The sequence below is a fragment of the Capricornis sumatraensis genome, chromosome 1 (assembly GCF_032405125.1).
Source record: "Capricornis sumatraensis isolate serow.1 chromosome 1, serow.2, whole genome shotgun sequence".
In the NCBI taxonomy this organism is placed as follows: Eukaryota; Metazoa; Chordata; class Mammalia; order Artiodactyla; family Bovidae; genus Capricornis; species Capricornis sumatraensis.
The window spans coordinates 186,601,117-186,628,708 of NC_091069.1; the positions used below are offsets into that span (position 1 = coordinate 186,601,117).

Here is a 27,592-nt window from a genome sequence, read left to right on the forward strand (position 1 = left end):
ACATAAGTCATCTTAGTGATAACCTGATGCTGATGGTTTGTAATTACTCCTTTTGAAAATTTAAATGTGTTTCTCTCCGTGGGTTTCTCTCACTCTCTAGAAAGTGTTGAAGACCTCAGCACTTCAGCAAACCTATTTGCAAATTTTCCCAGGACTCTGGTAATTCATTCAATTAACACACTATCCCTTTGATACATATTTCTCAAGATTTTCCTGAGTAAAAGGCACTGTGCTAGGTGCTAGGGACTCTGGCTGACCTCAAGTAGCTACATTTCTTAGATGCATCCCTCCTTAGCCAAGGGGGTCAATCCCCTCTCCCCTTTGTTGGCTGTGTGCCCCTGGGCAGGTTACACTGAACACTGATAAACTGCCCTTTCCCTGGTGTGGGTGAGTGTCGTGTGCATTTGCATTATTTCAGGTGCAGAGGATATTTCATACATAGTAAGGGTTTTTTCCTTTCATTCTTTCCTATGCAGTCTGCCAATGTCTTCCCAGAGAAGGTGGGATTAAAATAGGAGTTAAATCTTCTGCCTTCTCCCTGGACATCTGTAAACTTTGTCATTTGCCACCATTAGGGAATTAAACCTGCATTCTTTGCGTGTCATTTTTTAAAGAAGGAAACAGATAGACTGTAGTTTTTCATTCATTTTGTAAATCATAGTTCCTTTTATTTCTTCCTATCCTGACACTATTCTATTTATAAAAGCCAAAGGAAACAAACTTAGATCATTTAAACCCAACTCCCAGAGGTGGTACCGCTTGGTGTGAAATGGAACTGGGTCAGTGCCAGGCTCTAACTGAGAGTCAAATAAATGGTCTTTCTGCCACCCTCGGTCAGCTCTTTCGTTTCCTTGGACTTACCACTTGCTATGGGCTGAATGTTTGTGTCCCCTCCAAATTCATGTATTGACATCCTAATCCCCAGACGTGAAGGTATGAGGTGGAACCTTTGGGACATGATCAGGTCATGAGGATGGAGTCCTCATGAATGGGATTAGCACTCATAAAAAAGAAAGCCCCATCAGTGCTTCCACTGTTGAGGACACAGCAAAAGGTGCCAGGTATGAACTAGGAAGTGGACCGTCACCAGAATGCCAGCACACTGGCTTCTTGATCTAAGACTTTCCAGCCTCCTAAACAGTGAGAAATACATGTCTGTTGTTTATAAGCAGCCCAGACTGACTAAGTCACCATTATACGCACACAGAACTCTTGGGTAACAAGTCATTCTAGTCACCCAAGTGAGTCACCTGCCAAATTTATCTTCTAAAAGCATAACCATGGTGCAGAAAAGAGGAAACCAAAATATAACCACATACAATTGCTCATAACACTCACAAATATGCTGCTAAAGGGAGATAAATGCCACTCGCCTACAGTCAGTGGTTTGAAAAGCAAACTCCCTGTCTCAGACATCTGTTACTGTATTGTAGTTGATAGTGACCTGTCACTCAATTCTATAGTATTTTACAGTGTACTCAATAAATACTGTGGACCCACTATGTGCCAGGCATTGAGCTATGGGCTTGAACTCAACAGCAATTCTTTGGCAAGGACCACACACAATTTGCTCAATGTCTCCTCTGGATGTTATGAGCTTGTCACCTCCCAACCCCCTCTTGTGTCACTTCCTCACTCCTCTTCACCCACCCATAACCAAAAGTTTGGGGTTTCTTTTTTAACAGATTAAAAAAAAAAAAAAAAACCCTCAGAGGGGACATATGTATACCTATGGCTGATTCTTGTTGATGTTTAACAGAAAACAAAATTCTATAAAGCAATTATTCTTCAATTTAAAAATAAATAAGTTTTTTAAATCCTCAAACTAAACACTTCCTCAAAGAGCAACCTAACCTCTCCTTCCTCACAGCAGAGCCTCTTGAGATGCTTACACTTCTCCACTTTCCACTTGATCCCCAAGTAACTGGAGTCAGCCCACATCATTCCATTGAAATTGCGTCTCTAATTGCAAAATCTCCTCTCAGCACCTTCCTCAGTGAGGCCTCTCTGGTTCCTTTTCTTCAAACTCCCTCCCTCTAACAGGCATTCTCTCAGCTCCCTACTTCCCTCCCCATGCCAACCTCCTCTGGTGACCAGGTTCCTGCTGGCCCTGAAGCGTCCACATACCCAGCAGTCCAGCCTCAACCTCACGGGCTCCCCTCACTCTGTACCCCCTTACACACACCCATAGACACCTCCCCTAGACTCCAGACCACATTTAAGAACAAAATTTAAACCAGACACCTATGCAGAAAATTGACACCTACATTTACTCATTTTAAAATGTATTAACCACTATGTGCTCAGCATAATTCTGAGGGCTTATGATCCTTAACCAGATGAAGATCACTGCCCTTGGAGCTTTACATTCTAGCAGAGTGAGACATAGAAAACCTTAAGTGTAATGAGTGAATAACTTAGTATCTGGGGATAGTGCTGCTTTCAACAGAAAAGAAGGTGATAGGGCAGAGAAGCTTGGAGAAGAGCACATCAGTTCAGCTCTTGGTATCCTGAGTTTGAGATCAGACTCTCAAGTGGAGTGCGACCAGGCAATCCGATAGAAGATTTCAGAGGGTGGCAGGAAGGTCTAACCCACAGGTGTAAATGTGGGGGTTACCAGCACTCCAGTATCCTTGCCTGGAGAATCTCCATGGACAGAGGAGCCTGGTGGGTTACAGTCTACGTGATTGCCAAAAGTCAGACACCACTGAGCAACTGGGCATAGCACACAGCATGTATCAGCACTGAGGGCCGTTTGGAGGTTCCTGATCAGCTGGTTGAGTTTTCCTCTACCCAATCACATGGGTGTTTACTTTGGAACAAGAGTTCCTGGGTTTAAACCTGACTTTACCACTTCTCAACTATGTGATCTTAACAGGCTACTTGACTACCCTCAAGATGCGTCCACATCTGTGAAAATGGAGGAAACAGTATCTACCTCATAAGATTATAATGAGGGGGAAAGGAGGCTATTCATGTTAATCACCTTGCACATAAGCATTCAATATGTGTTAGGAATTATAATCCTCTCCCTCAGTCTCTCCATCACTTAATATCTTGATAAGCATTTTTCCTTCTTTCTTATCCCATATTCAACTCTCCCTTCACTCAGGGGGCTCCTGGATTGCATATTCATCCTGGTACCTCACTGACCCTAACACAAGCCCATTAACGTATTGAATCAAATGCAACAGGAAACAAAGTTCTATTATTACTGCTCTCAAAACATTCTTATATCTGTCTCCATCTCTCTTGTCTCATCATTTCTCATCTGAGCGCCCAATAAATTTTACTCAAACCTCAATTATAGCTCAAATAAATTAACATTTTAATTTGCTTACATGTCTGTCTTCCCTTAAAATTAAGCATCTCAATCAAGTAACAATTAGCTCCGTAACCCTAGTGCCTTTGTGTCCAATGCCCAGACCAAGGAAAGCATCCAATAAACATCAGTTAAACAAATTTTAAAAACTTTTTACTGGCTACACTGAAATTAAAATACAGTCATCACCACCTCCACATAAACTACACTTCCTGCCCTCAAAGAGTTTTGAGAGACAAACTTGGCACCTAAGGCAGAAAACAAAATAGCTGAACAAATGTAATGAAATTAATGACACAGTAAAGTATATAATGTTGGCCATATCTACACAAAGAGTCCCAAGAAAAGATACTGTGGCTAGAGTTAGAAATGAAGAAAGGTGCTGCTACCCACTTTCCTTTCCTTTCCTTTCCTTTCCTTTCCCTGCTTCTCTCCTCTCCCCTGGAAAGGAGAAATGGTAGTGTGTAAGAGCACCCAGCTCAAATTGGAGCCCAAAGGAGCTTCTGGAAGAAAAGATGGCAGACAGGCAGTCAGAAAGGAGAGGATAGTGAGGACCCACCATCTTGAGTACTGAAATGATGTTAAACCAAAAACAAGATCTGTTCACAGTTACAGAAAATAAAGCTTGAGTTGGAGAAAGCCCTCAAATTTCTTTACCTCTCTTGGATGATTTTTGTTCTTCTAACAGAACAGATCTATGTATCAGAAGACAATCTCTTTGTGTTGGCCAACCACGATGGGGCCAGATGGTCTCCTTTTCAAAGTTAATACACACAGGTGCCCTTTTATCTCAAGGTTGATGAAATGATGCACATCTCACACTCCCTTCCTCTCACTGAATCTTCCCACCTGTTTTCATTCCTCATGAACAAATTCCTGGCCCTCAACATAGTTGCCTCAGAGCCCAACAGTCCCAACATAGTCAGCCACCACCTTAGCATTAATGGTACCTCACTGAGAGTCACTAGCAACAGAAATCTCTCTCTGCCAAAGTCATCAAAAGATGTCTTTGGGAAGGTCATGGTTATCCATATTAATAAAGGTTAGAGAGGAGTTCAAACATGAGTACAAGGATCTGCCATCCCTGTGATACACTCTTTACACAGCTTTGCTCTCATCAGGGTAACCAATCCCTAAGCTTCCTCATCAAAAGAAGCAAAACTTCCTATTACTCCAATAAGGCAAAACTATATATGCATAATTAGTTCTAACTTGTGATTCACAGAGAGATAGGTGTGAAGTCCAAGTCCATTGTTTACTAGCTCTGTTACCTAGGGCAACTTAGCTGAATTTTGGGGCCTCAGTTTATTCATTGGTACAACAGGGATAGTGCTACCTCTATCATCGGGTTATGGGGAGAATTAAATGATAAAAGAAACACCCAGCACACAATCAGTGTTCAAGGCGGCAGCTATTAATAATGTCATGGATCTTAGAATCTAGCGTAGGCAACCATTCAGCTGGTTTCCTTCTAGCAGGGTCTTAATGACTGCTCTTAGTCTGTAAGAAAGCTTATGCTGAGTTTTTTTTTTTTTTTAATTGCTTCCGCTTTATGTTTTGGTTTCTTAGCCACGAGGCATGTGGGATCTTAGCTCCCTGGATGCTAAGGGATCCTTAGCAAGATTGAACCTGCACCCCCTGCATTGGAAGGTGAAGTCTTAACCACTGGTCTACCAGAGGAATCCCTATGCTGAGTTTTATCATCAAGGTTGAGGTTGGAAACAAAAGGTCAATGGGCCAGGGTAGGGGGTTGAGCCTTCCTCCAGGCTCTGATGAGACAAGATTTCCAGACTATGATCTGTAATGTATGTGCTCACAGTATAGGCCTTGAGAACTTAAAAACAAAGATAGAAAGACCTGGGAATCCTGGGAAGAGATAGGCATGTGCCCACCAGCATTCCCTGTAAAACATCAAGTGCTCAGAGCCCTGATGGCAGGACTGGGGTTCTAGCGACTCAGAAGCTATGGAAGAGACAGTGCAGGTTGCCCAGGACACATTGCAGGAAGCAATGGCCCCAGAATATCTACTCACTTTGGTTTCTGCCACTCCTCCTTCCTGCTTTCCCTTCCAGGGTTGGAATCTGTTCTGACTTTGCATAGCTCCTCAACTTCAGCTCTGTTGGAACCTTCACACACCCAAATCCTCCCCAGCATGTGCTTGCAGAGGGCAGTCACTATCCTGGCCCTAGGTCCTTAAAGCACACCGGCTTTGTGGTATAGCCGATTTCTTCAACAGGAGGAACAGGATCTCTGAAGGCAGCTCATTTCACGTACAGATAGTTCTGAGTATACAGTTTTAGACTGCAGATTCACAATTCAGAATCTACTTCTCTTAACTTCTACTTCCAAGTTCTAGTTCTAAGACTAATGAATTTTTAAAAGATGAAAGTCTTTGCATGATAAAATACACTGTGTGCTAAGTTGCTTCAGTTGTCCCCAACTCTTTGAGACCCTATGGACAACAGCCCGTCAGACTCTTCTATCCATGGAATTCTCCAGGCTAGAATACTGGAGTGGGTTGCCATGCTCTCCTCGAGGGGATCTTCCCAACTAAGGGATCAAAACTGCATGTCCTGCATGGCAGAGAGATTCTTTACCACTGAGCCACCCGGGAAGCTCCTATGATAAAATATCCTCTCAGTTAATTTATGTCATAATCAGTTCACATCAGTTCAGTCGCTCAGTCGTGTCCGACTCTGCAACCCCGTGAATCTCAGCACGCCAGGCCTCCCTGTCCATCACCAACTCTCGGAGTTCACTCAGGCTCATGTCCATTGAGTCCGTGATGCCATCCAACCATCTCACCCTCTGTCCTCCCCTTCTCCTCCTGCCCTCAATCCCTCCCAGCATCAGAGTCTTTTCCAATGAGTCAGCTCTTCGCATGAGGTGGCCAAAGTACTGGAGTTTCAGCTTTAGCATCATTCCTTCCAAAGAACACCCAGGGCTGATCTCCTTCAGAATGGACTGGTTGGATCTCCTTGTAGTCCAAGGGACTCTCAAGACTCTTCTCCAACACCACAGTTCAAAAGCATCAATTCTTCGGTGCTCAGCCTTCTTTATAGTCCAACTCTCACATCCATACATGACCACTGGAAAAACCATAGCTTTGACTAGACAGACCTTAGTCAGCAAAGTAATGTCTCTGCTTTTGAATATGCTATCTAGGTTGGTCATAACTTTCCTTCCAAGGAGTAAGCGTCTTTTAATTTCATGGCTGCAATCACCATCTGTAGTGATTTTGGAGCCCCCCAAAATAAAGTCTGACACTGTTTCCACTGTTTCTCCATCTATTTCCCATGAAGTGATGGGACCAGATGCCATGATCTTCATTTTCTGAATGTTGAGCTCTAAGCCAACATTTTCACTCTCCTCTTTCACTTTCATCACGAGGCTTTTGAGTTCCTCTTCACTTTCTGCCATAAGGGTGGTGTCATCTGCATATCTGAGGTTATTGATATTTCTCCCGGCAATCTTGACTCCAGCTTGTGCTTCTTCCAGCCCAGTGTTTCTCATGATGTACTCTGCATAGAAGTTAAATAAGCAGGGTGACAATATACAGCCTTGACATACTCCTTTTCCTATTTGGAACCAGTCTGTTGTTCCATATCCAGTTCTAACTGCTGCTTCCTGACCTGCATACAGGTTTCTCAAGAGGCAGGTCAGGTGGTCTGTTATGCCCATCTCTTTCAGAATTTTCCACAGTTTCTTGTGATCCACACAGCCAAAGGCTTTGGCATAGTCAATAAAGCAGAAATAGATGGTTTTCTGGAACTCTCTTGCTTTTTCCATGATGCAGCAGATGTTGGCAATTTGATCTCTGGTTCCTCTGCCTTTTCTAAAACCAGCTTGAACATCTGGAAGTTCACAGTTCATATATTGCTGAAGCCTAGCTTGGAGAATGTTGAGCATTACTTTAATAGCCTGTGAGATGAGTGCAATTGTGCGACAGTTTGAGCATTCTGTGGCATTGCCTTTCTTTGGAATTGGAATGAAAACTGACCTTTTCCAGTCCTGTGGCCACTGCTGAGTTTTCCAAATTTGCTGGCATATTGAGTGCAGCACTTTCACAGCATCATCTTTCAGGATTTGAAATAGTCACAGCTAATAGTTATTGCAGGCCAGCCATGAGTCACACCTTACAGGCAGGAAAGTACCATACAGTATTTCCTGAACTTTCTAGACCTTAATACCATCTGGAGTACCTGCTATATACATCGCTCCCCAGACGCCAGGCCAACTAGACTGAATCAGTGAGCCCCAGGTGACTAAGATCACACAACCTGGAGGCAAGTGGCCTAATGGATCAAGTGTGCAAACCTGGGTCCACTACATGATTGTATCATTTACTCACTGTGTGACCTTAGGCAATGTATTAGCCTCTCTGAACCTTAGTCATGTATCTGTGACTTCAGAATGATGACAACACCTATCTTCAGGGTATGCCATAAACCACTTAGCAGAAAGCCTATAGATAGTGATCACTAATCCTGATATGGCTCACTGATCCATAACAACTCTCTTATTTTTGCTCAGTGCTACACAATTCAAAATTAAAATGCCCAAAACAAGGGAACATTTCATGCAAAAATGGGCTCGATAAAGGACAGAAATGGTAGGGACCTAACAGAAGCAGAAGATATTAAGAAGAGGTGGCAAGAATACACAGAAGAACTGTACAAAGAAGATCTTCATGACCCAGACAATCATGATAGTGTGATCACTCACCTAGAGCCAGACATTCTGGAATGTGAAGTCAAGTGGGCCTTAGGAAGCATCACTATGAACAAAGCTAGTGGAGGTGATGGAATTCCAGCTGAGCTATTTCAAATCCTGAAAGATGATGCTGTGAAAGTGCTGCACTCAATATGCCAGCAAATATGGAAAACTCAGCAGTGGCCACAGGACTGGAAAAGGTCAGTTTTCATTCCAATCCCAAAGAAAGACAATACCAAAGAATGCTCAAACTATCGCACAATTGCACTCATCACACACGCTAGCAAAGTAATGCTCAAAATTCTCCAAGCCAGGCTCCAACAATACATGAGCTGTGAAATTCCAGATGTTCAAGCTGGTTTTAAAAAAGGCAGAGGAACCAGAGATCAAATTGCCAACATCTGCTGCATCATGGAAAAAGCAACAGAGTTTCCAGAAAAACATCTACTTCTGCTTTATTGACTATGCCAAAGCCTTTGACTGTGTGGATCACAAGAAACTGTGGAAAATTCTGAAAGAGATGGGCATAACAGACCACCTGACCTGCCTCTTGAGAAACCTGTATGCAGGTCAGGAAGCAGCAGTTAGAACTGGACATGGAACAACAGACTGGTTCCAAATAGGAAAAGGAGTATGTCAAGGCTGTATATTGTCACCCTGCTTATTTAACTTCTATGCAGAGTACATCATGAGAAACACTGGGCTGGAAGAAGCACAAGCTGGAGTCAAGATTGCCGGGAGAAATATCAATAACCTCAGATATGCAGATGACACCACCCTTATGGCAGAAAGTGAAGAGGAACTCAAAAGCCTCGTGATGAAAGTGAAAGAGGAGAGTGAAAATGTTGGCTTAGAGCTCAACATTCAGAAAATGAAGATCATGGCATCTGGTCCCATCACTTCATGGGAAATAGATGGAGAAACAGTGGAAACAGTGTCAGACTTTATTTTGGGGGGCTCCAAAATCACTGCAGATGGTGATTGCAGCCATGAAATTAAAAGACGCTTACTCCTTGGAAGGAAAGTTATGACCAACCTAGATAGCATATTCAAAAGCAGAGACGTTACTTTGCCAACAAAGGTTCATCTAGTCAAAGATATGGTTCTTCCAGTGGTCATGTATGGGTGTGAGAGTTGGACTATAAAGAAAGCTGAGCACCGAAGAATTGATGCTTTTGAACTGTGGTGTTGGAGAATACTCCTGAGAGTCCCTTGGACTGCAAGGAGATCCAAGCAGTCCATCCTAAAAGAGACCAGTCCTGGGTGTTCATTGGAAAGACTGATGTTGAAGCTGAAACTCCAATACTTTGGCCACCTGATGCAAAGAGCTGACTCATTTGAAAAGACCCTGAAGAAAGACCCTGGGAAAAATTGAGCGCAGGAGGAGAAGGGGACAACAGAGGATGAGATGGTTGGATGGCATCATCTACTTGATGGACATGGGTTTGGGTGGACTCTCGGAGTTGGTGATGGACAGGGAGGCCTGGCGTGCTGCGGTTCATGGGGTCGCAGAGAGTCGGACACGACTGAGTGACTGAACTGAAGACAAGGATTTATTTAAACTCAGATCTGACCATGTCCAAAGTCTAAGTGCCTTCAAGCAGCAGTTGGAGAAGGCAGAATTAAATGGGCATGAGGCCCAGTGGCACAGAATGGCCTACATATCCAGGTCCTAGCTCCAAATTCACTCAGACTCAGCTCACATTGCATCCTCAGGCGCCACCATGGGGCAGAAGCCCTGGCCAGCAGGATGCCCCCAGCACCACAGTTAAGGAAAGAAAGGTTACCCCGAACTTTCTCCTGCCTCTGCTTCTGTTCCTCCCCTACATGCTGCCCACCTCCCCTTCCTTTTGGGAATATTCAGAATGCCCAATTTTTCTCCCTGTGTGCACCCAGCTTCCTGGGAGAAAGGCTGGGGAGAGTTTGAGACTGCAGGCTGGGTGCTTTGCTCCCCAACTGTGAGGCTTCACTTCATTCCTCTGGGACCCTCTCTTTCTGCAGTGGGGCCCATTTTTAGGAATGCTCCTAGCACACAATCTGGCTCACCTGTCAATGAATCAAGAGCCCCACAGCTTTAGCCTATCACTTCTCTTTCTCTAAAGTCCCTGGGATTTTCAGTTAGTGGGGCCACCTATAACTCACATTTAATAGTTTAATTGATAAGCACTCATTCATTTGTTCACACAAATATATCACCCAAGTACAGGTGATATAGAAATAAATAGGGTCCAGTCCCTATTCCTGAGGCCTTAGAGAAAGGGGAAGACCCATAAACTGAAAGGTGGAAAGATCATGTATGGTATCAAGAACTAAGGGCTGGGGGTGGTGCCAACTCAGAAGTCAGAAGTCAGAAAAGGTAATGTTCACTCTGGGTTTTGAAGGATGACTAGGAGTTTACCAGGCAGAAGAAGGTACGCCCAACAGCAGGGGGAAAAAACAGTGCAAAGGCTGAGTCATGAAAGTGGGCCTGTTTTACTTAAGAAATACTAAGCTGTTACGGGTAAAGGTATGACAGCTGCAGAATAAGAAACGGGGCTCAACAGGATTATCTGCTCAGACATTAAGGAGGTTTTCCAAGCAAGCAAGTGATGTTGCTAGATTATTTTCTCTAAACTCAGAGTTGAGCTCCTGGCATGGTAGAGCATGAAGAGGAGTCATTTCGGCTGACAGAGGGGAAGGAGCCAGAGCCATTTATCCTCAGCCCTAGACCGGCCTGCAGCCCCACCATCTACTCCACCAAACCTTGACCCAACTGACACTGAACTCTAGTCAAGTCCCCGCTTACAGAGTGATGACAAGCTGCAGAATGAGAGACACAGGGGCTGGGACCAACTGTAGGAACAAACCAAAGGAAAGAGGAGGAATTATGTCGTGTCTGGTGGCTCATGGTGTCCTCAAAGCCAGATGACTCTGGATTAGAATCCCATCTCCATTCTTTACTACTTACACGACCTTGTGTAATTCATTCTACCTCTCAGAGGCTGTTTTCTCATCCTTTACACAGAGCTAACAAGCTCTACCTCAAAGATTTGTTCTAAAGATTAAAACTACATCACTTATTTCAAGTGGCCAGCATAGCATCCACTGTAAAATGGTTCTCTAAATATTACTAAACTGATTTTAATATGTTCATTTTGTCTTAGAGCGGAGGAGGCCACCAGACTAAAGGACGTTCAAAGAAAGGCGGGTCCCCCTGAAGCGCCAGGATGGAGTCAGCCCCATGAGACACTCACTAGGCAGTTGTGAACTCCTAGGTGAGACCCTGATCCACCCCTTCCAAGTTTCTCTCCACCCTCTGTGGCTGTTTGCAGTTTCTGTAGGACAGGATCACATTTCCCACCTGAGCCCCTGGGCCTAGGAGCGCTGGGGGCCTTGCAGCCCCGGACTTTTCAGAGGGCTCATATGACAACCTGGCAAGGCGCAGCCATTCCCAACAAAGGCATTAATAATACATGCCTTTTTCCACAAACTCTGGCAAACAGTCTAAAGTGACAAGTGAAAACATTGAGTCCAAATTCTCACTGGGGCTGAGGAGGCCAAAATAACTTGCCTATCAGGGCTAAATCATGGGGCTGAGTCACAGTTCTGCTCAGGGGTGGTGGCCAAATGAAATGGCTGATGATAAAGCTAAGAACTGAAGCAAAACCATGTTCCTTGAGGAATAAACTGCCTGTATGGCCTCTGAATGATTCAAGTGGAAAGTTTCCTCAACCCAGAGGCACAGAGAAAGGAGGCCATGAGACATATTGGTTGAGGAATGAATTTAGCTGTGGACAGCATCTCAGCAACAGCCCAAAACACAGCAGCTACCACAGGCGGCCCAGAGACCCTGAGGCCGGAGACCTGAGGAAGCACAGGCTGATCCCCTGCAGGAGCAAGAGGACAAATAGAGTAGGTTTCAGTAGGATTTTTGCCTCCTTGTTTGTACCATTGTTTTGCTGTTGTTATAGTTCAGTCGTTAAGTTGCATCCGACTCTTTTGTGACCCCATGGACTGTAGCCCACCAGGCTCCTCTTGTCCATGGAAATTTACAGGCAAGAATACCAAAGCAGCATGTCATTTCCTTCTCCAGGAGATCTTTCTGACTCAGGGATCGAACCTTTGTCTCCCACATCACAGGCAGATTCTTTACCACGGAGCCACCAGGGAAGCCCTTGGTTGCACCATATCAGCACCAAACCAGTGCCTGGCTTCCAGGCACTCAGTTGTATGAATAAAGAAATACATAGTGGGTATCAGGCAGCATGAGTTAGTAACTATGCAAATCTAAGCCAGCCCCTTATCCTCCTGAACCTCAATCTTCTCATCAAGAAAATGGGACAATGACAACTACTTAGAAAGGTTCTTATAAGAATAATGAATGGAATAGCCCCTAAAAGAATGCTCAGTAGCAGGCACTTTAGAAATGAACTCAGAATTAGCCCTCCGTCTTCCAACAGTCCTTGAGTATCAGCTGTTGCCAATTCTCACTGGTAGAGGAGGGAGAAGGAGATCAGGAGGAACAGTGAAAAGTGAAGATAGAGCAACTAAAGGTCACACATCAAAGGGAGATAAAGACCCCTATGGTCAGCCCTCCATGTGTGGCCCTAGACAAGTCACATATTTCTCTGGGTCTCAGAATTCTCTGATAAGAAGTGGGGCTATATCTAAGCAGTGGTCTTCACGTTGTGCTCCAGGAAGCCTAGAGAATCTGTAAAGACCTTAAGGGGCTGTCCTGCAGTAAGGAGGAAGTAGACAGCCAGGCCCCCAGGCAGCTTCAGGAAGCTTCCTACCGAAGGAGATCTTCTGAAGAAACAGTTCCACCCTTGGTCCTTAACTTTCTGAAAGCTAATGCTTTCTCCTAAGTTGCTGGCATCCTTCCAACCACCAGTTTTCTGCAGGAACCTGGTCTAGGACCCTCGCTCTCAGGGTTATGCAACGCAAGGTTCGCAGGCAGGGCCTCCTTAAATTTTGTGCCCAAGCGACCTCACTCACCTTGAGTACCAGCCCTGAGTCCCCAGCCCTTCTTCAGTGTCTGCACTCACTCACCTCGTTGACTTCTGGCACTTCCCTCCATGGAAATCTCTCACTACTACCTTCAATGGCACTATCTTCCACCAGGATAAGTGTTCCACTTCTTTCTGGTTCCTCTCCTTCCGCCTGGGCAGGAGGAGTAGGACAAGGAGAGGCAAGGAGGGGAGAGAAAAGCACACCAGGCAAAGGGAAAGCATGACAGGGAGGAGGCTGTGGAGCCTGGCTTTGGAACAGGCTGAATCTGAGAGGCTGGTTGAAGTACAAAAGGCAGATGGGTAAGGCAGGTATGGACCCTAAGAGAAGTTGGGACAGAGAGGTTTTCTACCCTACCTGGCAGAATCTTCTCTCCCATCCACTTCTTCTTTCCTTGCCCCACTTCCCCTGTTCACACCAAGTCCACATCCCCTAACATTAGGATACTTACGAACCTCCTAACCCATGCCCACTTCTTATCCCTCAGATCACACGAGATTACTCTCCCAAGCCCGGCTCTGAATAGTCACGCCCCCTCCTTGGAGACTTGAAATAGCATCTTCCCTGTTTGCTCCAGCCAGTCCAAATTCCTCAGTCTAGTATCCACACCTCCCACCTTGCCCCCAATCTCCACCCCACTGTATGCAGATGCGCTCCTAGGCTGTTGGCCACCCGAACAACCAAGCATCCCTGACTTTCCTGGCACTCTTTTCCTCCTCTGGTACACCTCACCACTCACCCCAAGTCCACCTGTGGAATCTCCACACTGCAAACAGCACCCCCAATCTCCTCTCTTCCCAGATCCTGCAACCACTCTTGCCCAAGCTTACAACTGTGTGCAGATATTGCAGAGTATGCTTCCCTCCAGCTTAGTCAGTAATTTCAGTGCAATCAGCAGGTATTGCAAAAGCATGGCCCTTGCCTCATCAATTAGGAGCCACAAGATAGAAAACTATCACCTGCCCTGCAGCAGCCACAGGTAACCTATAACCTGCAGGCTATTATCTAGTCGCTAAGTCCTGTCCAACTCTGTGAGACTCCATGGACTGTAGCCCACCAGGCTCCCCTGGCTATAGGATTTCCCAGACAAGAATATACTGGAGTAGGTTGCCATTTCCTTCTCCGGGGGTCTTCCTGAACCAGGAATCAAACCTACATCTCCTGCATTGCCAGGAAGATTCTTTACTGTCTGAGTTGCCAAGGAAGCCCAACCTGCAGGTAGATCACATCTAACAATGTATCTTCAACGGAAGCTTGTCAGCCTCCGTCTCCGCTTGTTTCTCTCTCTATTGCCTTTTGCACCTAGCCCAGCTGTGGTCTCCAGCAGGCTCTCAGTAAGTACTAACTGAATTAATTAAGGAGATCCTTCTACAGGGAGCACAGAACTAATTCCACAAAAAATAATTAAGAATCTATTTCCATGAAAAATAATTTCTTGATTTTTCCATTTGAAGATGACCCAACCGATGACGGAAATGTTCTAAAAGTGGATTTTAGTGATGGTTGTGCAACCCAGTAAATTTACCACAAATCACTGAATTTATACTTAAAGCAAGTTAACTTCAGGGAATACAAATCCTATCTCAATAAAGATGGTTTTTAAAAACCCTGTGTGATGAATAACTCTACCATGGTAGCTCACTGTGTTTGGTTGAGTAATAAGTTGGCTGAGTCATGAGAACATTCAGAAACAAAGAAACAACAGAAAATGATGACCCACCCCTGTGAGGTGTGACCCTGAGCTTAGTCTCCATCCCCATGGGACCAGCAGCAGCTGTAATGGTTAGGGGTGAGTAACCTCACGAAACAGCCTGGGTTGTTGGGGTGGGAGTGCACTAGGATGACCATGCACTGGGTCAGTCTACAGTCAGGACACAGCAGAAAGTGAACTGACCCTGCAGAACGTTCCACAAGGTCCTTTGCAGTAGACCAAGGCTAAGGAAGAAGACTCCAAACAGAATCACTTCCCCAAGGAGGCATCCTCCGGCCTCAGACTGGTTAACTCACCCAGCACCACAGAATTTCCTTTAAAGAAATCCACAGTCCATGCGTATACACTTGGTTGTGTTATTAATCAACTCATATTTCTCTCTGTAGACCACATGCTGTATGAGGTCAAGGACTGTAGCTCTAGGGCCCACGGTGCCTAGTACAGAAGCAAGCACACCTTACATTCTTATTCTTAAAGTTGATTGAATGCTGATTGAGTGAATGGACACTCATCTTTGATTAAAGTGGGACAAGGTATACAGACACCTCTTTCAGTGCAGTACTGCCATGCAGCTGAGTATTCATAATTCTTAAGGGCCTCTGTAGAGGAGAGGGAACCAGCATTCTCTAGGGTAAGTCACTATACCACCCCTACTTATCCTTCCCAATCTACCCACTAGGTACGGTTACTGACCTGTTTACAGGTAAGGAATCTGAGGCTCTGCATCTGTCAGTTTGTCATGGGAATTAAATCAGAAAATATACACAAAGCACTTGTTATCCAGTATGACTGCTGTGTAATTCTTAGCTACCGTTATTATTTTTCCCAGCACACTGAAGCCGCCTCTCTACCCATAAGTAAAAAGAAGAGACGATCCCAAGCACAGAGAGGGCCTGAGGCCATGGCAGCCTCCCTTGGCACCTCAGACCTCCAAACACTGAGAAAAGTCATCCAGAGTCAGATCCAAAGGTTTCATCTCAGCTGCCAGGAAGTACATATTCTGGCATATGGGGACCAAGGAAGGAAGGGGTGGAGGAGAACTTACCCCAGAGCCTACTAAAAAATCAGCACAGGTTGTTTGCTCATCTGTGGAAAACAATAAAAAAGAAAAAAAAAACCTTCCTGAAAAAAACACCCAAGTCTATAAACTATCCCTTTCCTAGCGCCACCCAGGACAATGAAGAAAGATCCCACAGCCAGGTAACTGGATCAGAAAACAAGTGAAGCCAGACTTCCAAGGCAGCTCCAGAAATGGTGGGAGGGAGCAGTCAGCTTCCTTTTGCTTCTCACATTTAAAAAGTACAGGCTGGGGTAGAGATTATCATAGCCGACCCGAGAGCAGAAAGGGAAAGAGTTACACAACCAGCCACTAGAGAAACACAGATGAAGACCACAATGAGCTACCACTGCACACCTATTAGAACAACTGACATTAAAAAGAAGACACCCCCTAACTATTCTCCCATCCTTCCCTGCCACTCCCTCCCTTGGCAATCCTGCGAGAAGCCTGCGAGTTTCTTTCTGTTTTCTAAGTTCATTTGTATCATTTCTTTTTGGATTCCACATATAAGGGCTGTCATATGATACTGCTCTTTCTCTGTCTGATTTACTTCATTCAGTAGGGAGTTGGGGATGGACAAGTACACACTGCTATATTTAAAACAGATAATCAACAAGGACTTACTGTATAGTACACGGAACTCTGCTCAGTATCACATGGCAGCCTGGATGGGAGGGGACTTGGAGAGAAAATGCATACATGTATATGTATGACTGAGTCCCTTTACTGACCACCTGAAACTGTCACATTGCTAACTGGCTATACTCCAATGTAAAATAAAAAGCTTTTTTTTCTTAATTTTTGAAGAAATGTTTGTGTTCAAATTGATGAATTAGAGTGCTTTTTTTCCAATGAAAAATAAAATAAATAAAAAAGGATGCTGCAAATGCTGATGAGGAGGTGGAAAAGTAGATCTTTCCTACATTGCTGGTGGGGACAGAAAACCATACAGTCACTCTAGAAAATAGTTAGGCAGTTTCTGAAAAAATTAAAAACACACTTGCCATTCAACCCAGCAATTGCCCTCCTGAGCATTTATCCTGGAAAAATACACACACACACACAAATTAGGGGGTTTCTTTTTTTTGAAAAATAAAATTTGATGTTCATATAAAAACTTGTGTGAAATTGCTCACAGCAGTTGAATTTGTTATAGTCAAAAACTAGAAACAACCCAAATGTCCTTCAATGGGTCAATAGTGAAACTGATACATTCATACAATGGAATAACACCCATCATAAAAAAAAAAAAAAAAAAAGAGCTAACTATTGGTACTCTCAACAACCCGGAGGGAACTGAAGTACATTCTGATGAGTGAAAACAAGCCAGTCTCAGAAGGTTGCATATTATTATGACTCTATTTACAGAACACTACGAAAATGACAAAATTATAGGGATGAGAAAAGCGAGAAAGGGCCAATCCAGCATGACAATGAATGGGTGGCATGAGGGAGACCTCTGTGTGGAAGGATAGTTGATTGCACCTTGATTGCGGTGGTGGCTCCACTAATCTAAACATGTGAGAAAATGAGACATTGTTCCACGCACAGCTGTACCCAAACTCAGATTCCTGGTTTTGATACTGTACTATAATTGTGTAAGATGAAACCAGGGGAAGAAACCAAAGGATACACTAGACCTCTCTGTACTATCTTTGCAACTACAACTGAACCTATAATTGTTTCAAAATTAAAAGTTATAAATAAATAAAAGAGGTGCACAGCCAGTAGGAGGGCATCTGGGATTCCAGCCCACACCACATCCTTCCACTCGCCAAATCCCAGAGCTCCAATCAAATGACTTACAACTGGGCATGTACCATGATGTTGCATATTTCCATGCCTTTGCACATACAAATTCCTACCTATACTGCCCTTCCCCTGCCTAGCTAACGTATAATTTCCTTTATGTCCCAATTCACATACCTTTACCTACTAAAAGACTCCCTGACTTTGCATCCTAAGATTACTGATCTTCCTTTGTACTCTGAGCACAGCCCTGTTCAACTGAATTGTAATTGCTAATGTGTTACTGCTTCCCACCAAAAGCAAGTCACAGAATTAGAAAATATATTTGCAGAGTCTCCAATTTAAAAAACTGGTCTGTAGAATATATAAAGAACTTTTACAATCCAATCATAAGAAGACAGTCCAATTTCATTTAATGAACAAAAGATATGAATAGCTGCTGCTGCTGCCAAGTTGCTTCAGTCGTGTCCGACTCTGTGCGACCCTATAGCCGGCAGCCCACCAGGCTCCTCTGTCCCTGGGATTCTCCAGGCAAGAACACTGGAGTGGGTTGCCATTTCCTTCTCCAATGCATGAAAGTGAAAAGTGAAAGTGAAGTTGCTCAGTTTAGTCTGACTCTTCACAACCCCATAGACTGCAGCCTACCAGGCTCCTCCATCCATGGGATTTTCCAGGCAAGAGTACTGGAGTGGGTTGCCACTGCCTTCTTCGAGATCTGAATAGACATTTCACCAAAGTAAATATGCAGATGCTAAATAAGCACATGAAAAAATAGTCAACATCATTAATCTTCAAAGAAATCCACATAAAACCATGAGATATCACCACAAACCTCTTCAGTTCAATTTAGTTCAGTTCAGTCGCTCAGTCATGTCTGACTCTTTGCGACCCCATGAATCACAGCACGCCAGGCCTCCTTGTCCATCACTAACTCCCGGAGTTCACTCAGATTCACATCCATCGAGTCAGTGATGCCATCCAACCATCTCACCCTCTGTCATCCCCCTCTCCTCCTGCCCCCAATCCCTCCCAGCATCAGAGTCTTTTCCAATGAGTCAACTCTTCACATGAGGTGGCCAAAGTACTGGAGTTTCAGCTTTAGCATCATTCCCTCCAAAGAAATCCCAGGACTGATCTTCAGAATGGACTGGTTGGATCTCCTTGCAGTCCAAGGGACTCTCAAGAGTCTTCTCCAACACCACAGTTCAAAAGCATCAATTCTTCGGCGCTCAGTCCAACTCTCACATCCATACATGACCACAGGAAAAACCATAGCTTTGACTAGACGGACCTTAGTCAGCAAAGTAATGTCTCTGCTTTTGAATATGCTATCTAGGTTGGTCATAACTTTTCTTCCAAGGAGTAAGTGTCTTTTAATTTCATGGCTGCAGTCACCATCTGCAGTGATTTTGGAGCCCCCCAAAATAAAGTCTGACACTGTTTCCACTGTTTCCCCATCTATTTCCCATGAAGTGATAGGACCAGATGCTATGATCTTCGTTTTCTGAATGCTGAGCTTTAAGCCAACTTTTTCACTCTCCACTTTCACTTTCATCCGGAGGCTTTTGAGTTCCTCTTCACTTTCTGCCATAAGGGTGGTGTCATCTGCATATCTGAAGTAACTGATATTTCTCCCTGCAATCTTGACTCCAACTTATGCTTCTTCCAGCCCAGCATTTCTCATGATGTACTCTGCATATAAGTTAAATAAGCAGGGTGACAATATACAGCCTTGACATACTCCTTTTCCTATTTGGAACCAGTCTGTTGTTCCAGGCAACACTTAGTGCAGCCGAGAGGAGCTACCCCACGTCCGAGGTCAGGGGCAGCGACCGAGAGTGACTAAAATTAAAAAGACTGACCACATCGAGTGCTGACAAGGAAGTGGAGCACTTGGAACGTTCATACATTGCTCGTGGGCATACTAACTAGTGCAACTGCTTTAGAAAAGTTTGGCAGCTCCTAAGCTAAACATATACCTTCCATATGACCCAGACATATTACTCCTAGGTATTCATCCAAAAAGAATGCATGCTGCTGCTGCTGCTAAGTCGCTTCAGTCATGTCCGACTCTGCGACCCCATAGACGGCAGCCCACCAGGCTCCCCCGTCCCTGGGATTCTCCAGGCAAGAACACTGGAGTGGGTTGCCATTTCCTTCTCCAATGCATGAAAGTGAAAAGAGAAAGTGAAGGTGCTCAGTCATGTCTGACTCTTTGTGACCCTATGGACTGCAGCCTACTAGGCTCCTCTATCCATGGGATTTTCCAGGCAAGAGTACTGGAGTGGGTTGCCATTGCCTTCTCTGAAAGAGTGCATAACCCGCCACAAAAATTGTTTCACAAATGCTTCTAGTGGCTTTTTTCCCCAAAACAACTTGTTACTGAGATATAGTTGAGTTACAATGTTGTATTAGTTTCAGGTGTACAGCAAAGTGATTCAGTTATATACACATATCTTCTTTAGATTCTTTTCCATTATAGGTTATTACAATATACTGAATATAGGTCCTTATTGTTTATCTATTATATATATAGTAGTTTGTATCTGCTAATCTCAAACTCCTATTTAATAACTCCCTACACCCTTTTCCCCTTGGTAACCATAAATTTGTTTTCTGTGAGTCTACGTTGTAAATAAGTTCATTTGCATCATTTTTGGGGGGATATCATATGATATTTCTCTGCTTGACTTATTTCACTTAGTATGATAATCTCTAGATCCATCCATGTCACTGCAATTATACATATGGGCTTTAACAGCCAAAAATTGATAACAACCCCCAAACTCTGTCAACAGATGAATGGATAAACAAATCTTGGTATTTCCACACACTGGGATACTATTCAGCAATAAAGGAAAGAACTGCTGCTGCTGCTGCTGCTAAGTCACTTCAGTCATGTCCGACTCTGTGTGACCCCATAAACGGCAGCCCACCAAGCTCCCCCATCCCTGAGATTCTCCAGGCAAGAACACTGGAGTCAGTTGCCATTTCTTTCTCCAATGCATGAAAGTGAAAAGTGAAAGTGAAAGTGAAGTCGTGCCCACCAGGCTCCACTGTCCATGGGATTTTCCAGGCAAGAATGCTGGAGTGGGGTGCCACTGCCTTCTCCTAAGGAAAGAACTACTGATGCACAAGCACAGTGAATACTTCTGCTGAGTGTTAGATGAAAATATGCTGTATTATGCAATTTTTGTAAAGTTCTAAAAAATGCAAACCAATCTACAGCAATAAAGCAGATTAGTGGTTGTCTAGGGATGGGAGGCAGGACACAGAGGGGGCAGAAGGGAAGGATTAGGTGAAGGAAGAAACTTGGGAGGATAACGGTTATGTTCACGATCTTTGTGGAAAATTTCGTAAGTTTATGCATATGTCAAAACTCACTAAGTTTTGAGACTTGAATATATGCAGGTTTTTGTCTCTCAATTATATCTCAATAAAGTTGCATGGGAAAAAAGTGATGGTTATCATCTAATAAGCCTAACCCTAACCCTTTCACCTTGTAGGCAGAGCATTATGAAAATAATCATTAATCTGGGCTTCCCTGGTGGCTCAGTGGTAAAGAATCTGCTTGCAATGCAGGAGACCCAGGTTCAATCTCTGGGTTGGGAAGATCCCCTGGAAAAGGAAATGGCAACCCACGCCAGTCTTCTTGCCTGGGAAAACCCATGGACAGAGGAGCTTGGCGGGCTACAGTCCATGGGGTCTCAGAGGAATCGGACATGACATAGAGACTAAGCAAGCAAAAGGAAAATATATATATAATTATTAACCTTCACTCAAGGTAGGTATTATTCAGCCCAGTTTTCAAACGAGGAAACTGAGAAAGACAAGGTAATCATGCAGCTACTGTGAAGCCTGGCTCAAACCTAAAGCAAGTGTCTCAAGCAGAAGCAGGGCACCTGACGCCACCATGAGCTCAATCAACGCCTTTCTCTACCCTTCCAAGTATATATATATACCTTAAAAGGTCTTCAGATAACATCTCAACTTGTTTCACTAACCTAGAAAGCCAAGCTCCTGATGAAGGAAGAGGACTTAACTCCAAGCGTACCAGAAAGGCATGTCAGATACAGAGGAAGGGCTGGGGGTGAGGGGCGGGGGGGGGGGGGGGGGGGGACGGGCAGAGCTGGCACCTGGAGGACACCCACCTGTGCCCCTGTCAGGTGCAGACAGGCTCAGTGAGCACATGGCCTCGGGAGCAGTACCCTCTCACAACCGGTATCCCTCCCTCCCCTGGAGCACACACCTCCTCAGCAACTACAACTGCTAACCACAGCTGTGGGACCAGGCTTCTTAAAATGAAAGTGTGAGACCAGATGGCCTCTACAGTCCTTTCTAATTTTGTAATTTTCCAAACTACAGTTCTACACAGTACTCTGATGCCCTGCCTTCTCCCCATCCCCTCTTGCAGGCTACTTAAAGGAGGTGGCGAAAAGGAGCCAGAAGGTTCAGAAAGCGAGGGAGGGGGCAGAGGTTGGGGTTCCATTATGCTAATTTAATTAGTTCTAATCTGCTGACAGCAGGGCCTGGAAGAAAGAGCTTTTGTTTAAGTTTCACATTTGGCAGGAAGTGCCCCTGCTCCTCTCTAACCCCAACCCCGACTCCTCCCCGCATCAGAGCTTGTAAATCCAAAGCTCTGATTTCAACCCTGGCTCTCACGTCCAGCAGCGCCCGGGCTTCCTTTTCACACTTCTCTTGATTTCTTGCTTTTTCCAGGAAGGAAATTTGCCCCAGATGTTGGTCCATAAATGGAGAGCTTTCATCGGCCCGTATGAAAGGGTGTCAGTAATTCACAGATTTCCCCAGAAGCAAGAGCCAAAAGGAGAAGTTCCAGCCAGTTTGTCTCCATCAATAAACCAAAGACTTACCAATCAATTAAAGCCCCTCCCCTCTAGGGGCCGGAAAACTTACAGCATGCAAAACATTTCATTTTCACTCTTATGGGACTCACTTTATGGGATAATAAGAACAGAAACTCATTCATTTGTTCAATTAATGATTATGGAGCACTTAGAGTTCACAGGGGAGGAAGCGGAGGGATACGCAAGTGAAGTGACCTGCCCTGTGCCTCCCAGCGTGGGGGCAGGAGTAGGGGCGGGGAGGTCCATCAGAATTTCCAAAGCAAAACGTCTCTGGTTTGCAGCCTTGGCTGATTTCAGTGATGTCAGTTTTCCCACTATAGCCAATTTCAAGTCGCCAACAATTTTTAACAAACAATTTGCAAAATTCCTGAATATTTAAAATCAGCTAAGGATAGCCTCCAGGAGAGAGGTGAGTTCTCCTATCTCCTGAGTATTCCCCCTGCCTCCCCACTCCGCCTCCACGCAGGAAGAGCCCACGTGCCCTGGAGGCCTAAAGAGTAATTTGAATGGCAACTACCTGAAGCTCTGTTAACAGGGGTAAGATTTCAGGCGTGTTTTCTTTTCTTCCTCGTCATTATTTCTCCACTGTACTTTTATAATCAGAACATATCTAGGTAATTTAAGTCATTTTTTAGGAAGCTTAATGGACTATTTTGCAATAACCTCTCCAGGTAATTTCTGTCACTATATTCCTTGCGGGGGGGGGGAGGGGGGATTGTTTCCTAAAAACAACTTCCCCAGCAGAACAGAGCTGGTGCACCAATTTTAAGCATTCCCTGAGCTTGGTGCAGTCTTACCTAAAGGATAAATTCATTCCCTTGGGAGTTCAAATTTCACCCGCAATTGAGAAAACACAACTTTCTGTTAAGAGTCCAGAAGACCTGCCCTAAAAAATCAAAACCTCTTAAGCCACCAAATGACCTTGCCCTTGATTGGGCTGAAATAGAAGCTGATGGTTTGAACCAGAAAGAAGTGGCCTTAATCTCCTGATCTTGAGAAGATTAAGTGTCCAACATCCCATCCCAGGATCCCAGGAGGCATTTTACCTTCTTGGTCCCCAGGCTAGGATTTGAGAGCTCTTACCTCAGCAATGGGACACAGGCCTTGCCCCAGGGCTTGGGCAGGCTCACGTGGGCCAGTTCATTTCCGCTGCAGTCTACAACTTCACTGCTTCTCTCTGGGTTGCTCTCTGCAAATCTCAGCACAATTCACTCTACACTGCCTGCAGGAAGGAAAAAAAAACAAAGCCAAGTTATCGGCTGAGCATCAGAGGCACACATGATAATACACACAGGAGGAAAAACACCCTTGCTCCTCCTATCCCTGGTCACTCCGCCCACTTCAGAACCCCTTGCAGAACTCCAGCCTCCTTCCCAGTGTTCAGCCTGGCCATCTGTTCACCCAGACCTACCCCTTCTGGAGCTGACCAATTTCAGAGTGAGCTGCTGATTAAGCAAAGCAAACTCTTCTACAATCACTTAATCCTCATGCTACTTGCTATTATTGGTAAGAAAAGCAAGAGTAAGAAAGCATTAGTTCTGGCCCTGAGTCTAATGTTTAGCTAAGGTTTGTGGACAACCGATTTCCATCAACAAATACATCCAACTGGCTCACAGTCTCCCTTTGACCTATAGTAAATTCTTTATAATGTTACAAATGTGAATTCAATTCCTAAACTTATTGGGGAACATTTTTAACTGAATCTAAAGTTTCAACCTAGTGTTGTTATTGTGCCTTGGTGGATAGTGTTTGTTTTTAAAGTAATTGTTGTTTTTCTTAGTGCCAAAGAAATGTATGTTTAATCTTGAAATTTTAAAAAATATAGCTATCAAAAGAAGGTAAAAAAGTTACCCTTTCTTGTCTAGCCAAGATAACTACAGATAACACATCTTTCCTGGTTTTATTTTGTTATCTGGATTTTTTACAAAGATCCAATGAAGTCATGGTTTAGTAATCATAGTAAAAGTGTATGCCTCTGTACCCAAAAGCTGAACAATTAAGTCATCTTCAGCTCTTTTTTTTTTTTTTGCAAATTACAGATTTGTTGTTGTTCAGTCGCTCAGTCATGTCCAACTCCTTGTGACCCCATGGACTGCAGCACACCAGGCTTTCCTGTCCTTCACCAACTCCCAAAGTATGCTCAAACTCATATCCATTGAGTCAGTGATGCCATCCAGCCGTCTCATCCTCTATCATCCCCTTCTCCTCCTGCCTTCAATCTTTCCCAGCATCAGAGTCTTTTCCGATGAGTCAGCTCTTCACATTAGGTAGCCAAAGTATTGGAGCTCCAGCTTCAGCATCAGTCCTGCCAATGAATATTCAGGGCTGATTTCCCTTAGGATTAACTGGTTTGATCTCCTTGCAGTCCAAGGGACTCTCAAGAGTCTTCTTCAACACCACAGCTCAAAAGCATCAATTCTTCAGCGTTCATCCTTCTTTATGGTCCAGTTCTTACATCCATACATGACCACTGGAAAAACCATAGCTTTGACTATATGGACCTTTGTCAGCAAAGTAATGTCTCTGCTTTTTAATACGCTATCTAGTTTTGTCATAGCTTTTCTTCCAAGGAGCAAGCGTCTTTTAATTTCATGGCTGCAGTCACCATCTGCAGTGATTTTGAAGCCCAGGAAAATAAAGTCTGTCACTGGTTTCCATTGTTTCCCAACTATTTGCCATGAAGTGATGGGACCACATGCCATGATATTCATTTTTTGAATTTTTTCAGTTTTAAGCCAACTTTTTCCTTCATCAAGAGGCTCTTTAGTTCCTCTTCCCTTTCAGCCATAAGGGTGGTGTCATCTGCATATCTGAGGTTATTGATATTTCTCCTTACAATCTTGTTTCCAGCTTGTGCTTCATCCAGTCCAGCACTTCGCACGACGTACTCGGCATAGACGTGAAATAAGCAGGGTGAAAATAAACTACTTTGACATACTCCTTTCCCAATTTTGAACCAGTCTGTTGTTCCATGTCTGGTTCTAACTGTTGCTTCTTGATCTGCATATAGGTTTCTCAGGAGGCATATAGGTGGCCTGGTATTCCCATCTCCTTAAAACTATGGGGGAATTCCACAGTTATTTCCATAAGACACAGTCTTAGAAGTCAAATTGCAGTGTCAAAGAGCTTCCAAATTTCTCAGGCTTTTGAAGAGTCTTGGCGGGCTCTCTGCAGAACTATCATACCACACAAACTCTCAAGAGTGGAGAATTCTGCCCATTCCTCTAACACTCCTCTCCTACCCCAGCCCCTCCCTCACCCACATTCTTGCTCACCACATGTAACATTTCTAGTGGAAACAAGTGTAGAGTTTGGGGGCACCTAGGTTTTTCATATTTCATACTCACACTCAGCTCAGGCCAAGGCTAAAACAAGAAGGATGAGAAAATGAGTTCCCCTAATCACTCATTGGAAAAGACTCTGATGCTGGGAGGGATTGGGGGCAGGAGGAGAAGGGGATGGCAGAGGATGAGATGACTGGATGGCAATACTGACTCGATGGACGTGAGTCTGAGTGAACTCCGGGAGTTGGTGATGGACAGGGAGGCCTGGCGTGCTGCGATTCATGAGGTCGCAAAGAGTCAGACACAACTGAGCAACTGAACTGAACTGAATCAAGCTCTGGGGAGGAAGGATGCATGAGTAAGAATTGGTAAAAAGGGAAAAAGTGAAAAATCCAATGAAGAGAGGAAAGGTAGTACACAAGGATATTGTCCAGAAGAAAGAGACCCTGAGATGCTAAGAGAAATAAGAGGAAGCACAGATGGAAGCACAGATGCTGGGAACTGACATCAGATGAAACTGAAGTTGAAGTGAGCCATTTGAGGGGGTGCAAATGTCAAAATCTCACAAAGATTCATGGCAGAACAGAGCAAACAACAAAGGAATCGGTGAGATAGAAAAACAAAAATTCACTTATGGCATCTGTGCACTTTGCTGCTGTCTGTAATTAATACCAACAAAACAACCAAGAGCCAGAATCACTGTGGGGAAAGTGAACCAGGCCAGGAAGAATTACTGCCTGCAAACACAGCTGAGCTGGTGGCTATCTGGGAGCCTGCCAGTAAGGAACCTTCTCCAGAAAACAGGAGCAAAGTGTCCCCAGGGCCAGAGAACCATGAAACTGCTTACCCACCTGCCTCATTTACATGAAGGAGGCCCCTATTCTCCATCTCTCTCTGGCCAGCCTCTCATAACTTGTCTTTTGCTCTAGGCCAAACCTTCAATGATAAATGGTTAATACACCATGTAGTCTGTCTAAAGAGACTGAATGGATTTCTGTGTCCCCGTGACCCAGGCAAAGACCAGCCCTGCTGTCTTTCCACCCCATGCACCGTGCACTCTGGCCACAGCAGTCGGCAGACTAGTGAGGAAATGTGAGGTCCCTTTATTGTTTTCTAAATCCTTTGGAAGATGGCTTGCAGACCTCCCATATTACTCAGATAGGCAAGTCATTCTACCTGCCTACCCTACTGCTACCCACTTACAACACTTGGGCCTCTGCTTACGGACAAAGGGTAGAACTTTGACTTTAAAGCAACTCACTATACTGTGGAGCAAAGATAAGTCTCTTCAACAAGTGGCACTGGGAATGTTGGACAGCCACGTTGATACAAATCAATGAAGTTAGACACACCCTCACACCATACATAAAAATAAACTCAAAATGGCTTAAAGACTTAAACGCAAGACATGACACCATAAAACTCCTAGAAGAGAACACAGGCAAAACATTCTCTTATATACACAGTACCAGCATTTTCTGAGGTCAGTCTTCCAAAGCAATAGAAAAAAAAAAAAAGCAAAGATAAACATATAGGACCTAATCAAACTTATATACTTTTGTACAGCAAAGAAAACCATAAATGAAAGGAAAAAACAACCTTCAGACTGGGAGAAAATATTTGCTAGTGATGTAACCAACAAGGGCTTAATTTCCAAATATACAAACAGTCCATACAACTCAATAACAAAACAACCCAAAAAAAATAAAACCACACTCACACAACCCAATCGAAAAGGCAGAAGACCTAAATAAACATTTCTCTAAAGAAGACATACAGGTGGCCAATGGGCACATGAAAAGATGTTCAACATTGCTAATTATTAGACAAATGCAAATCAAAACTACAATGAGGTATCACCTCACACCAGTCAAAATGGCCATCATCAAAAAGTCCACAAAT

General features: G+C 44.2%; 1 protein-coding gene across 1 annotated transcript in view; it reads right to left on the reverse strand.

The window, feature by feature from the left end:
- The window catches only part of ST6GAL1 (ST6 beta-galactoside alpha-2,6-sialyltransferase 1), a 146,420-nt gene that overhangs the window by 80,354 nt on the left and 38,474 nt on the right, over window positions 1-27,592 (reverse strand). The window contains exon 2 of the mRNA XM_068977759.1: window positions 23,490-23,628. The gene's annotated coding sequence lies outside the window, so the exon portion shown is untranslated. The remainder of the gene's footprint in view (window positions 1-23,489; window positions 23,629-27,592) is intronic.